Here is a 15,100-nt window from a genome sequence, read left to right on the forward strand (position 1 = left end):
TGACACGATTCCAAAGAAGGGCAGGGAAGTTCTCCTTGATACTCTGGCCAATATTTATCTCTGAACCAACAATTGAAAAACAGATTATATGGTCACTTGTTTCATTGATGTTTGTGGGACCTTAATTTGTGAAAATTAGTTTCCCTACAACTGTGCCTTGTGAAGAGTAGGACTATCCCACGAAGGCTGAAGGAGTCTAAAAGGGCTCATTATTGGAGTTCAAGAGATACGCATTCTAATCAGTAAATAGGAAATGAAAAAAAAACAATCTTGGGCTTTGGCAAACTGTTATCACAAGAATAGGCTGAAACAAAAAGTATAGAGTAACAAAAGTAAAATGAGCATCATACAAGAGGAGGGGGGGGGGGGAGAAAGAAGCGGGTCAGGATCACTGAAGCAGACCGGGAGCAGTGCACAGCAGGTTAGGATCACTGAAGCAGAGGTCAAGATCACTGTGAAGCAGACCAAGAGGAGTGTGAATCAGAGGTCAGTATCGTGAAGCAGACCGGGAGGAGTGTAGAAGTTTGGGATCACTGAAATGAAAGAAAGATACATTATGACATCACTGGTATTACGACTGGGTGAGGAAGAATGAGCTGGCTCCCCTATTCTTACAACTCCCTCATAACAAAGGTTTGGTTAAAGAATGTATTTTGGATGTGTGTGGAAATGGCGTCGAGCTTCGGTATAAAAGACCATTAATAGCAAGACAAATTCTGAGCATATACTTAAGGGTGGGACATGATAAGCGGACGATGAGCAAAGGGATTCAGATGTCCTTGTGCACACATCATAACAACATGTAATACAGCATTTTTTAGTATGGATTGCACGGTAGCACAGTGGCTAGCACTGTTGCTTCACAGTGCCAGGGAGCCGGGTTCGATTCCCTGCTTGGGTCACTGCAGAGTCTGCACGTTCTCCCCATGCCTGCGTGGGTTTCCTCCGGGTGCTCCGGTTTCCTCCCACAACTTCCGAAAGACGTGCTGTTAGGTGAATTGGACATTTAAAATTCTCCCTCAGTGTACCCGAACAGGCGCGGGAGTGTGGCAACTAGGGGATTTTCACAGTAACTTCATTGCAGTGTTAATGTAAGCCTACTTGTGACACTAATAAAGATTATTAATATGCTCCAAGACGCTTCACAGGAGCATTATCGAACAACATTTGACAGCGAGCCAATCAAGGAAACATGAGACCTCCTTTAAGGGAGCATCTTAGGGGAGGAAAGATGTGTGATTTAGGGAGCGGGAATAATTTAATGAGGGAGTTCCAGACTTTAAGGCACTGGCAGCTGAAGGCAAGGCCGGTGACTGAGTGATTAAAGTTGGGGATGCACAAGAGGCTAGAATTGGAGGACGTTCTAACCCAAGAGAGTTGGAATAAAAAAGGGGAGGGGGAGATGCTTCAATTATACGGAGCATTGGTCAATCCACATCTATGTTCAGTTTTGGTACAGCACCTCAAATAAATATATTTTGGGTTAGGAACAGGTACAAAATAGATTCACCAAAAAGACACTGGGACTTAAAAGACTTACAACATGCAGACGAGTTGCTCAAGCATTGCTTTTATTATCTTCAGCTGATTGAGGGATAAGTTGAGACATTTAAAAGAGTGAATGGGTTCAATTGGGGCAGCACGGTAGCTTGGTGGTTAGCACAGTTGCTTCACAGCTCCAGGGTCCCAGGCTTGGGTCACTCGCTGTGTGGAGTCTGCACGTTCTCCCCGTGCCTGCGTGGGTTTCCTCCAGGTGCTCCGGTTTCCTCCCACAGTCCAAAGATATGCAGGTTAGGTGGATTGGCCATGCTAAATTTCCCTTAGTGTCCAAAAAGGTTAATTGGGGTTACTGGGTTAAGGGGATGGTGTGGAGCAGTGTGTGCTTGAGTGGGTGCTCTTTCCAAGGGCCGGTGAAGACTCGGTGAGCCGAATGGCCTCCTGCAGTGTAAATTCTATGAAATGGGGTAAATAACCATAGAATAGAATAGAACCCTTAGAGTGCAGAAGGAGGCCATTCAGCCAATCAAGTCTGCACCAAACCTCTAAAAGAGCACCCACCTACACCCCCGCTCTATCCCTGTAACCGCACCTAACCTGCACATCCCTAGACACTAAGGGGCAATTTATCGTGGCCAATCCACCTAACCTGCACATCTTTGGACTGTGGGAGGAAACCGGAGCATCTGGAGGAACAGATAAACTAAATGTGAATGATACTTCAATCTGAATTCTTTGGAAAGTTGAATGTTCTCACCGTAATTCTGGATCCTGTTCGCAGTTTGAAAGGGAACAGTTCCAGATATTTTCATGAGTCTACTGGACTTTTTTCTGACAGCGTAAAGCTCTAGAGAAGGATCGAGTGAGTCCTGGTGATCCTCCTCTAAAATGGAGTCCACCAGCCTCTGCTGTGCTAACTTGTTCATCTTGAGCACATGTGCGCCATAAGAAATAATTTCCCCCTTAAGGGCGGCCTGATGAGCGCCTCACACGGGGAAAGGGTGATTGAGTTGGACCTATTTGGGGTGGCATGGTAGCACAGTGGTTAACACTGTTGCTTCACAGGGCCAGGGACCTGGGTTCGATTCCCGGCTTGGGTCACTGTCTGTGCGGAGTCTGGATTCACTGATATGAAGGCCGATGTTGGCGTGCGAACTGTGGCGTGTTATGACTCCAAAATCGGCCCGGAACCCTCACCAACCCTGTGACCAGTGAAGGGCTAGCAGCCGCATTGGATAAAACTCCCGGCTCCCACGACAAAAACGGTTGGAGAATGGTCGGTTCCGTGGCCGCACGTGCGACCAGCTGCAGGGGTCGCGCCGTAAAACATGGCACCGCCGCCTACCCAACCTGCCAAATACTGGTCCCCTGGCCATTCCCCCACCAGTCCCCCCAGCCCTCGCGGAAGCCCACCCCGGCCAGAGGCCACCCCAACACAGTCCGCGGCCGCCACGCCGCGTTCCCAATCCCTGAGGCCCCACATCAACCGCGCGGTCGGGAACTTGGCCCATCGGGGGCGGAACATCGGGAGAGGGCCTTCAGGTGACGCGCTAACGCCGTTCCATTGGCATTCGGTACGCGGCACGATGACACCATTTCGGAGGGGCGGAGGATAGAAAACCGGCGTCAAACTGGCGCCGCCCCCCGGTTTGGGCATCGGAAGGGATTCTCCCCCCGTTCGCTGATTATGATATCGGCGCGGGCAATGGTGAATCCCACCCTATAATTCTATGATTCTATTTAATTTGATGTAGTTGTCAATAGAGGTAGACAGGCGCTCACAACAGCGAAGTAGTATCCAATTTCGAGGCTGGGCGCTGGGTGGGGTCAGACGCCAGCAAAAGATCAACAAAGTGTGGTTCGGGGTCAAAGATTACAATTGCTGAACATTCAGCCGCCACTACCAATTGGATGAGAGCTCTATCTAAAATGAAAAAGTCAATGCGAGAGTGCATGGTGAACATGAGAAAAAAATTCATGTCATTTGGATGCAAAGAAATGCCAGGGATCTACCCTCTTCCCCCTCCCCCTCGCCCCCTCATTTGGGCCATGAAGGCAGACAAGGCCCTGGCCACCCCAGACGGTACCAAAGATTTGGGTTTAGTTGTGATCCAATGTATGGAGCAGAACACAGTTCAGATCACCTAAAATAAGATGGTGTGAGTCGAGGTTGGGGAGGGAAGCCAACAGAGTTGATCATCCCAGTTAGGGACATGGACATTGACCAGAACTACTGGGTGTTCGACAGGGAGCCACGAACGCTTACATCTCGACTATTGGGGTAGGCCACACTCTGGGATGAGGCAAATTGGAGTCTTTTAATAATTAAAATCACCGTGCCCCGGCCCGACTATTGAAACTAGAATGAAAAACTTGCACAACCCATCCTTTGCTTAGCCTGTTCTGACCCTCAATACGTAAATGGGTTTCCTGTAAAAATACCACCAGAGTTTAGGTTCTTGACTGTTTTACAGGGCCATTCAAACCCCGAACATTCCAGGTCATAGGTTGGATTGGAGGTCTCCCCCCCCCCCCCCCCCCTCAAACCATCAGCCAGTCCCGATGGGAGATATTAAACTAGAGTCACAGATAAGACAAAGCAAGAAGATCCACCAAGATGGCCACCGAGCCACGTCAGATGACTCGACAAAGAGAGACCAGCAGACACCATCAGCAAACTCAAACGAACGCTAAAGCTCCCCCCACCCCCTCCCCCCCCACTAAGACGCCATTGCAGTCGAGCATAACCACACCCAAAAGCAAATGGAACGGTGGCAAACAATAACTTAGCCCCAAACCTGCAAATAACAAAACTAAACCCGAAGCTCATTTTAAAAACTATTGTCATGAGCTGTGGAAGACCCTTTAATACCACGCCCTTTAACTAACTCACCTTGTTAGCAGGGAGACTCCCAACTGGAGAATAAAAGCTCATTTAACTTACAACGCCACCCTAGTGACTAAACGTCGCGGCAAATAATAACAAAAAGAGAAAGGAAAGAATAGGTTAATGTAAGGAATGAACAGCAGAAATCTTTCCTGTATTACTAAGAACATTAAGGGTACACCCAAACAACAGACATGAAAATGAACTAAATACAAAGTGCCCATACACTGAGCCATATAACAGATTAAACAGAATGCAAATCGTGCTTCTGGACAAAAGAGTCACTATCTCTCGGCGAGTCAAAAAATAGTCTTTTTCTCGGAATGTTACTCGAATATTTCAGCCGTTAGTGAAGGGCCTGGAGAGTGAGCTGCCTCCGCCATCTTACCTCCAGTTGATCCCCAAGAGGCTTCAGAGTCTGTCGGGCCAATTCATTTCTAGCTTTGTCTCCTCGAGGCATCGCGGAAATGAGAGAGCTCTACCCAGCCAAATTCTAGGATTTTTCCGAGAAGTTAAAAAGCCGTGGCCCCGGGAAAAAAGGGTAAAAAGGTCAAGTTTCCAGTGGGACCACATCGTGCACGTCTTCCCGTCACATTACACCACCAGACGTCACCGTCCTTGAACAAGCTCTCGTCTACCTTAACTCCCCTGAGACTTGCTGTGACATTTTGGGCTGGATACCTCGACCGCGACGGTCGCAAATGGGACGCGGACCACGTGAAGGTGTATTGGCCTCGGCCGGGAATTTCCAGTCACTGGTCGAGGCCTACGAACCCCGCCCTTTGCTTCATATTGCCACTGTGAAACAGCCTTGGGTCATTTTATTACATTGAAGGCACTATATTATACAAGTTATTATTGCTGATATGTATAGAATCATACTTAGAATGCAGCACACATACCTGCTCCCCACACTATTTGTAGGCACTGAAGGTGTAAAACTGACTCACAAGAATGATCCCAAATCTGACAGCTATCAAGAAAGATATTTGTTACATTCATTGGGCATGGGTGGTACAGGCTGGACCAACATTTATTGCCCATCCCTCATTGTCCTTGAGGGGACAGTTAAGAGTCAACCACATTGCTGTGTGCCTGGAGCCACATGTAGGCCAGATCAGGTAAGGACGGCAGATTTCCTTACCTAAAGGACATGAGTGAACCAGATGTTATTTTACGACAATCAACAATGTTTTTAGCCATTAGACTTCTTAATTCCAGATTTTTATTTATTTTTTAAATTGAGTTTAAATTCCATCACCTGCCATTGTGGGATTCGAACCCTGGTCCCGCAGATCATTATCCTGGGTCTCTGGATTACTAGTCTAGTGACAATACCACTACGCCACCGCCTCCCATTGAGCAGACAGGGGTTATTTTCTCTGGAAAAGAGAAGATTGAGGGAGTGAGCTGATCGAGGTCTTGAGGATTTTCCGGGGTTACACTGTGGAACTTGCCACCACAGGGAGCAGTTGAGGTGAATGGCATAGATGCATTGAAGGGGGAGCTGGCTGGGCAATGAGGGAGAAAGTTAAGGAGGTTTTGCTGATTGGGCAGAGTGAAGAAGGGTGTGGGAGGAGGGTAAACACCGGCATGGAACAGTTGGGCTGAATGGTCTATTTCTCTGCTGCTCGCTCAGCACTCGGCACCGTCTCCAGCCTCATATCACCGAATGCAATAGTGGGTGTGTGAACTTCCATTGAACTCGGGAAACACCCAGCTGCACAATTATAAATACAATCCTTCCAAACTTGGCTTACATGGCGAGGGAGTATTTGGAGCTGTTGTGTTAGTGCTGCTAATGAGCAAGTCATACACTGCCAATAGAAAACATGCTTTGGATTCAACAAAGAATGCAGACTAGAAGATCTTATTTTTGGACTCAAATACTCTGCTGGCTTGCCTCTCATCTTAAGCCCTCCAAAGACTTCAGGGCATCCAAAGATGTTGCTGCCTCTATGCTAACATGCACAAAATCCCATTCACTCATCACCTTCCTGTGCTCACGGGCCGTTTGTGCCTCCCGATCCAGCATCGCCTCAAACTTACAATTCCCACCCTCGTGTTCAAAGCCGTCCAGGATCACAGCCTCCCTGTCTCTGTAACCTCCTCCAACCCTACAAACACCAGAGATCTCTCCATTCCTTCCATTCTGATCACGCGTGCGCCCCCAGTGTCATTTACTCCACTTCAGCAGTGCTTCAGCTGCCTTGGCCCCAAGCTCTTAAATCTCCTTCCTTCTCCCTCTCGAACCTGGGACCTCGGCGCCGTGAGGCAGCAGGGCTAACCCACTGCGCCACCGTGCTGCCCTAGTTTGACTGAGCTTTTGACCAGCTGTCCTAATATCCCAATGTCATGAGGTGTCAACTTTGCCTGATTAGGGGACAGCACGGGGGCGCAGTGGTTAGCACTGCTGCCTCACGGCGCCGGGCTCCCAGGTTCAATCCCAGCTCTGGGTCACTGTCTGTGTGGAGGTTGCACATTCTCCCCGTGTTTGCATGGGGTTTGCCCCCACAACCCAAAGATGTGCAGGGTAGGTGGATTGGCCACGCTAAATTGCCCCTTAATTGGAAAAATTAATTGGGTACTCTAAAAAAAATGTTTAACTTTGCCAATTAGCTGATATCTTCAATGTGACTAAGAGTCAAGTTTCTTTTGACAGTACTTGGGTGAAGTGCATTGGCGCATTGAATGTGCTAAATGAATGTAAGTTGTTGCTGCTCGCAGGAGGGTTATCAAAGAAAATTTCACACAGAGCCACATACAGTAATAAGATATTTCAGAAAGGTTGTGATCGACAGATTTTTAAAAAATTGTTCGGGATGAGGGTATTAAGGGAAAAGGAATAAACGCAGAGCAAATGGGGTAACGATGTAGATAAGCGAACGCCTAATTGAATAGCAGAGCAGGCCTGGGGCCTTGTTGCAGTGCTCCTAACGATGGGCCAAGCACTGGGGATATCCACCGGCTCCTATGCTCCACAGTCTGAGTCGGCAACTTCAGGAGAGGGGGAAAGGCAAAATAAGGCAAATTCAAAACCTTTGCTCGTCCTCGAGCCGAACTAAGTCCCTGTGCTTGAACAGATGGGCGAGATGCAGATTTGATGGGAGGCAGCGTTTGGGTACATCAACAATTGTTCTCACAGACTGACGTCACCCACAACGCCTGGAAATGTTCCTGCGAATCCTGAGAGGGGAAAGGAAGTGAGTCAAATACAGAGCTGAAGTTATTTATACTGACCTTGTGAGTGGTGGATTTGGGGATGATATATCAGCGTCGATTTCATTGCAAATTCAGAAGTGTTAAGCCTAAACTGCGTCATTCTAATGTTCTTTCTGAGTTTCCAGGCGAACATCCCTTCTATGATTCTTATCCTATGTTCACTGGGCTGGAATCATCCCTTAATAGTTTAGCACATGCTTCCCCAGTACCTTAAGCTTATGGGACTTCTGACATTATTGAGTCTGTCATTCCTTCAACAACGTATAAGCTGTACATACCCAAGCCTGGTTTCTTCCAATTGCTACTTATCTTTTATTCTCCTACTGTGATGAATGTAAGAAATTGATGTATATATATTGCATTTTATATCTCTTGCGGTAAGATTTTTCTTAAAAGCCGGAGATAAGATATATATTAGTTGCAGTAATATTACTAAAGAGCCTAGTATTACGATGGCAGACCAGACCCCAACAGGGGCGAGGATACTGGACAGAAACCCCAATATTTTATTTTAATTTGGTAAGACATGGAGGAAAGGATACTCGCTCCAGGCGAGAATGCACAAATAAATAGGGATATGGCATATTAAAACAAACTTTGTTACTAACACAGGATTAAAATATCTTTAACGTCACATGAGAAAATAGTTTACACTTACCCTTAAGTGTAAACCTCAGCTCTCAATTCACTTTAACTACCATTAGGACAAAGGTGTACAGAGGTGTTCTTTAAGAAATAATTCTCTGATCTCCGGGTAAGCGTTCTCCAAGGCGGCCTTCAGGACGCGCGACAACACAGAATCGCCGAGCAGAAACTTATAGCCAGGTTCCGCACACATGAGTGCGGCCTCAACCGGGACCTGGGATTCATGTTGCACTACATTCATCCCCCACCATCTGGCCTGCGAAATCCTACCAACTGTCCTGGCTTGACACAATTCACACCTCTTTACCCTGAGGTTACCCCATCTCTGGATCTGTAAAGATTTAAACACCTGCTAATGCTCGTATTCCAAGCATTGTCTGGCATCTTTGAATCTGTCTATATATATGTTTCTGGAACATATCTCTTCATTCACCTGAGGAAGGAGCAGCGCTCCGAAAGCTATTGACATCGAAACAAGCCTGTTGGACTTTAACCTGGTGTTGTAAGACTTCTTATTGAGAAATAAAGATCTTTTGACACTGATTTAAAGAAAATATCTGACTCCTGTCAGAACCATGCAGAAACTCTGGCTACATCTTTTTAAGAATCTGTTTTGGGTTTGTTCACCTTTCCAACCACACTGCTTTTCTGACTACAGACATATCTTTTAACTGAACTGCAGAAAGCAAACTGTTTGATTTCTTGTCACAGCTTCTTCCAGCTCACAATTAGCCGAGACTTTTAACTCTTACTGCACAAAAAACTATAATACATCTGAAACCCTTACATTCATCATACTAGGTTACCGCTTCCAGTCTGTGCGTCTCCTAAAGCTGCAATTAAGAGGTCATAAAAAGCGAGGCAATTATTAATTTGAAGCATTTACTTGTTTACAGAGAGATGCCCAATGAATCATTGTTATGATTGCTGGAGATTCCCTGGAGAGTAGATAATTTATTAAGGTCTGTATGTAGCCCTAGCTAAGCAGGTGATGGACCATCATAGTGGGATACAGATTATGTAATTAATGGGAGGAGCCAGGCATGCCTGTAGTTTTGCAGTCTGCTCGAAGTTTTTAAGTTGAACAGCAGTTTTGCCAAAGGCTGTCAGGTTGAGCAGAAGAGTCTGGCAAGATGAAGGATTTTCAGGTTCTTCCTGAACGGGCCTCGCTCTCTCCTAAAGTCTGGATAGGTAAAAAAAAGTAAACCTGTTCTGTTAACTTTATTTATAAGTGGCATTTGAACTGTACTGGGGTTGCTTAATTGGAGTTAGTAGCAGGTATAGATAGTAAGTTTAAGTTTTCCATTGTGTTTAAGAACTGTTTAACTGATAATTGTAAATATATTTTATTTGATGTTAATGTAGTTAGTTCTGTGTTTAAATTTAAAGTTTGTTTTAACATAAACTGGATCTATTGGTCAAAGTCATCACTCATGGGGTGATCACTCGAGTGCAGCATGGTGGCATGGTGGTTAGCTGCTGCCTCACAGCATCAGGTACCCAGATTGAATTCTAACCTCGGGTGACTGTCTGTGTGGAATTTGCACATTCTCCCCGTGTCTGCATGGGTTTCCTCCAGTGCTCTGGTTTCCTCCCACAGTCCAAAGATATGCAGGTTAGGTGGAATTGCCATGATAAATTGCCCCTTGGTGCCCAAAAGGTTAGGTGGGGTTATGAGGATAGAAGGGGGTGGGCCTAGGTAGGGTGCTCTTTCGGAGGGTTGGTGCATACTCGATGGGCTGAATGGCCATCTTCTGCACTCTAAGGATTCTTCTATGATACATATATATTCTGTCCTTAATTTCTTACTTTTAAAGTATTTTTATTGGAGTTTTAACACAATATCAAACGTAACACAAGCAGAGAAAAAAAGCAAAACAACAATTGAAACAGCATATTATTTACAGGTTGTCACAACACATTTGACCCTAGTCCCTGTGGTCACATTTCCTTATTTACAATGGTCATGTCTTTCATTTCTAATTTACTGATGAGGTGGGGTTCATTTAAACTGCCCTGATTTTTCCACCTACCACCCGTCTGTAAACAAAGGTGTTTCCTTTTTTAAAAATGTTTTTATTGACGTTTTTACATTTTGTACACTATACTGTGTTTTGTTACGCTCTTGACGTAGCATAAGCTGCTTCCTTGATGTGCACTCTGAAAAAGGACTTGGAGATAGCTTCAACACATTTATTGAACTATTAACAATTCTCCGACTTGGATTCAACGCTATTGTTAATCCTGCTATAGCTACTCAGACTGACTAACCAGTCTGCTACAATCCACGTGGAGGGTGTGACGTTCAATCAACCCTGTGTCTGTACTCACTGAGAGTCTCCACTGGAAAGAGGAAAATCATGTGTGCAGTGTCCTTATATATGGGTTGGTGTAATACCCCCTGTGGTAGTATCACCTCTGTGTGTATCGTGAATGCCCATTGGTCGTGTCCTATCTTACTGACCTATTGGTTGACAGTCTGTGTGTCTTGTCTCTGGTGTTCCCTCTAGTGTCTAACTAGGTGTAGTGTATGTACATTAACCCGTTGTGTACTTACAGCGATGTAACATACTGTTATGGGTCCGGGTTTACAGAACCCCAAAGTGTTTCATGGAGTTCATCCTCGGGTGACCCACAACTTGTAATAGATTGTGGTGTTGGAAGCACACGGCGTATTCTCCAGCTGTGATATAGCAGAAATGGACAAATGTTTTTTAAAACAAAACAATGTTTATTCTATGAACTCAAGTTAACCCTTTTAAAACAAACATTGAATATCTTAACACCCATTACTTCAAAGATAACCCCAAAAGACTACAACACGAAATAATCCTTAAAACTGTTCCTTTAAACATCCAAAAGACATCAAACCTTCAAAAATAGGAGCACATTAGGTTACATTCAATATATTTATAGACTTTGGATTGCAGAAATCAACAGACCAGCTCTGTGTTTCTTCATGCAGCTCACAGCAAAACGCACAGACACTCCCAGCTGCGTTCTCAAACTGAAACTCAGAAAAGCAGAAGTGAGCTCAGCTTCCCCCACTCTCTGACATCACTTCAGTAATATGATCAGCTCCATTTCTTAAAGGTACATTGCTTAAACATCTATTTCTTAATGACACCTCCCCCCCAAGAAAAAAAACCCCATCAACTTCAAGATGGTTTCATTTTTCACCTTTGCACCATCAATTAAGAAATGCACACAGTAAAAACACTTTACCGGTTCAAAAAAAACAACACATGCAAACAGGTATAATAATATAGTCCATTTTTTTTTTTACGTTCTTCTTCCTCCAACCGAAATCCTTCTCGATTGACAGTCTCTTTGAACAAGAAAGTCTCTGCACGATCCATCCATTCCTCTACGCCTCAGCATTTCTCTTTAAAGTTAGATAGTTCAGTTCAATCTGATCACAGAGTCCCTTGCAATTCTCCAATACAGGAGCATCGGTTACCACAGCTTTCAGGCAGTCAAATGCATGTTGAAACTCCGCTGTCCATTGAAATGTTTTAACGTTTCTTCAGCAAGTCCATCAGTGGAGCAATCACACTACAAAACTCTTGCACAAATGTTCAATCAAATCCACTCATGCCAAGAAATTGAATTATTTCCCGTTGTGTCGAGGGTATCGGAAACTCCCCAATAACTTTTGTTTTCACATCCCGTGGGACCAATCGACCCTGTCCGGTTGTATGGCCAAGGAAAGTGACTTGGGCTTTTCCAAATTCACTTTTGGCTAGGTTTATCACCAAACCCGCCTCTTAAAGTCGATCGAATAACTCCATAAGATGTTTTAAATGTTCTTTCCATGTCTGAAAACTATCACATCGTCGATATATACCGCACAATTGGGTAATCCTGAAACGACTGTATTAGTTAACCGTTGAAAAGTGGCTGGGGCGTTTTTCATGCCAAATGGCATAACTTTGAATTGGTATATACCATCTGGAGTCACAAAAGCTGACTCTTTCAGATAAAGGTACCTGCCAGTAATCTTTAAGTAAATCCAATTTGGAAATAAAAGCGGATTGTCCCACTTTCTCAATTCAATCCTCCAAACGTGGGATAGGCTAAGAGTCCGTCTTGTAACTGCATTCACCTTTCTACAGTCCACACAGAACCGTTGGGTACCGTCTGGTTTAGGTATCATCTCTATGGGTGAGCTCCATTGGCCGCAACCCACTTCAATTATGCCATTTTTAAGCATACTCTCAATCTCTTTGTTAACCTGTGCCAATTTTGTAGGGTTAAGTCTATATGGATGTTGTTTGATAGGAATAGCATTTCCCACATCTACATCATGGATAGCCATTTTAGTACTTCCCAATTTATCTCTACAAACATGCCCATGTGATATCAATTACTCTTTCAGGTCAGTTTGTTTTTCCTCTGGAAAGTAACTTAACAATTCATCCCAATTTTTAAGAACATCCTCATTTTCCAATTTAATTTGAGGTATGTCAAATTCACAGTCATCTGGATTTGGTTTGTCACTTTGAGTTCGAATCATTAAAACCTCCTTTTTCTCTCCCCTTTCAAAGAACCTTTTAAGCATATTCACATGACACACTCGGTGAGTCTTCCTTCTATCTGGTGTTTTTAACCACATAATTCACCTCACTTAATTTCCTTTCAATCTGATACGGTCCACAAAACCTGGCTTTTAAAGGCTCACCTACCACTTGTAACAACACTAAAACTTTATCTCCACTGGTAAAACTACGAATGTTGGATTTCTTGTCCGCTACTCGTTTCATCACATTTTGTGCAACTTTCAAATGCTGTCTAGCCAATTCACCTGCTCTATTTAATCGTTCCCTAAAATTTGACACGTAATCCAATAGTGTAATTCCGATTTCTCACCCACCAATTTTTCCTTAATTAATTTAAGTGGTCCTCTTACCTTTTGACCAAAAATTAGTTCAAAATGACTAAATTTGGTTGACACATTAGGTGCATCCCTAATTGCAAACAGTACGTATGGAATTTCTTTATCCCAATCCTCTGGATAATCTTGACAATAAGCCCTCAACATTGTCTTTAATGTCTGATGCCACCTTTCTGACGCTCCCTGCAATTCTGGATGGTATGCAGTTGATTTAAATTGATTTATTCCTAAGCTATCCATAACTTCTTTGAATAACTTTGAGGTAAAATTTGACCCTTGATCCGATTGAATTTCTGTGGGTAGTCCATATCTAGTAAAGAATTTAAGTAACTCCTCCACGATCTTTTTAGCTGTAATATTACGTACTGGAATGGCCTCTGGAAACCTAGTAGACACATCCATTATAGTCAAAACATATTGATTCCCACTATTTGTTTTAGGAAGTGGTCCTACACAATCAATTAGAACCCTTGTAAAAGATTCCTCAAATGCTGGAATGGGTATTAAGGGTGCTGGTTTTATCACTGCTTGAGGTTTCCCTATCACTTGACACATGTGACATGATTAACAAAATTTAACTACATCTTTATGTAGTCCAGGCTAATAAAAATGTTTCTGGATTTTAGCTTGAGTTTTCCTTATCCCCAAATGACCTCCCACTGGTATCTCATGTGCCACTCGCAACACCTCCTTTCTATACCCAACCGGCAACATTACTTGATGAACTTCTGCCCACTTTTCATCCGCCTGCATATGTACAGGTCTCCATTTTCTCATCAAGACATCACTTTTATGGTAATAACACTCTGGTATACTCTCAGATTCCTCTTCCCTATACGCTTTCTGATATATCCGTTTTATTTCTACATCTTTCTGTTGTAACTCCGCCAATTTTCCTGAACTAAAAATATCCACCTCATTCGCCACCTGTTCTTGTTCTTTTTCAACCATCTGATCAAAAATCGGTTCTTCTACTGCATCTTCACTGTTTGATTTCTCCTATTGTCTTAACCTGTGACTTTGCGACCTTGTTACTACACAATCCGGAACAATCCCAGGATATTCATCCTTCAACACTTCAGTTGTCTGATTTTCCACTGACTTATCAACCACAGTAGGCATCACTCCCACCTGTGATCCAGCTATATCATTACCCAAGATAAACTGTATTCCTGGACGTGCTGGGGCAGCACGGTAGCATTGTGGATAGCACAAATGCTTCACAGCTCCAGGGTCCCAGGTTCGATTCCGGCTTGGGTCACTGTCTGTGCGGAGTCTGCACATCCTCCCCGTGTGTGCGTGGGTTTCCTCCGGGTGTTCCGGTTTCCTCCCACAGTCCAAAGATGTGCGGGTTAGGTGGATTGGCCATGCTAAATTGCCCATAGTGTCCAAAATTGCCCTTAGTGTTGGGTGGGGTTACTGGGTTATGGGGATAGGGTAGAGGTGTGGACCTTGGGTGGGGTGCTCTTTCCAAGAGCCGGTGCAGACTTGATGGGCCGAATGGCCTCCTTCTGCACTGTAAATTCTATGATTCTATGATAAGATAGTTTCTCTATTACTCCTACTACCACTTCACCACTCTTCACTGGACTTTGCAACCTTACCTTATATAATGGAATGCTACTCCTCTCACCCTGAATTCCACATATTGACACCTTTTCTGGCAACATTCTTCCCAGTCTACATAATTCCTCATCTCTTACCATTAGAGATTGACTAGTTCCTGTATCTGTTAAAATTGTGACTTCTTTACCTGCTCCTCCTGATACACATGAACAAACTTTACCCACACAAGTAAATTCTTTAAAGACATCTGGCACCTTCTTAACAATTACTTCTTGAACAGGCTGTACAATCATTTGCACCGCCTTCGCTTCCCTTGGGCTTTCCTTTACCACTCTAACAAACCCACTGTCTTATCCTGTTTTACCACATCAGCCTTTCCAGTGCTTTTC

Source organism: Scyliorhinus torazame, chromosome 30 (assembly GCF_047496885.1).
Source record: "Scyliorhinus torazame isolate Kashiwa2021f chromosome 30, sScyTor2.1, whole genome shotgun sequence".
NCBI classification, from domain to species: domain Eukaryota; kingdom Metazoa; phylum Chordata; class Chondrichthyes; order Carcharhiniformes; family Scyliorhinidae; genus Scyliorhinus; species Scyliorhinus torazame.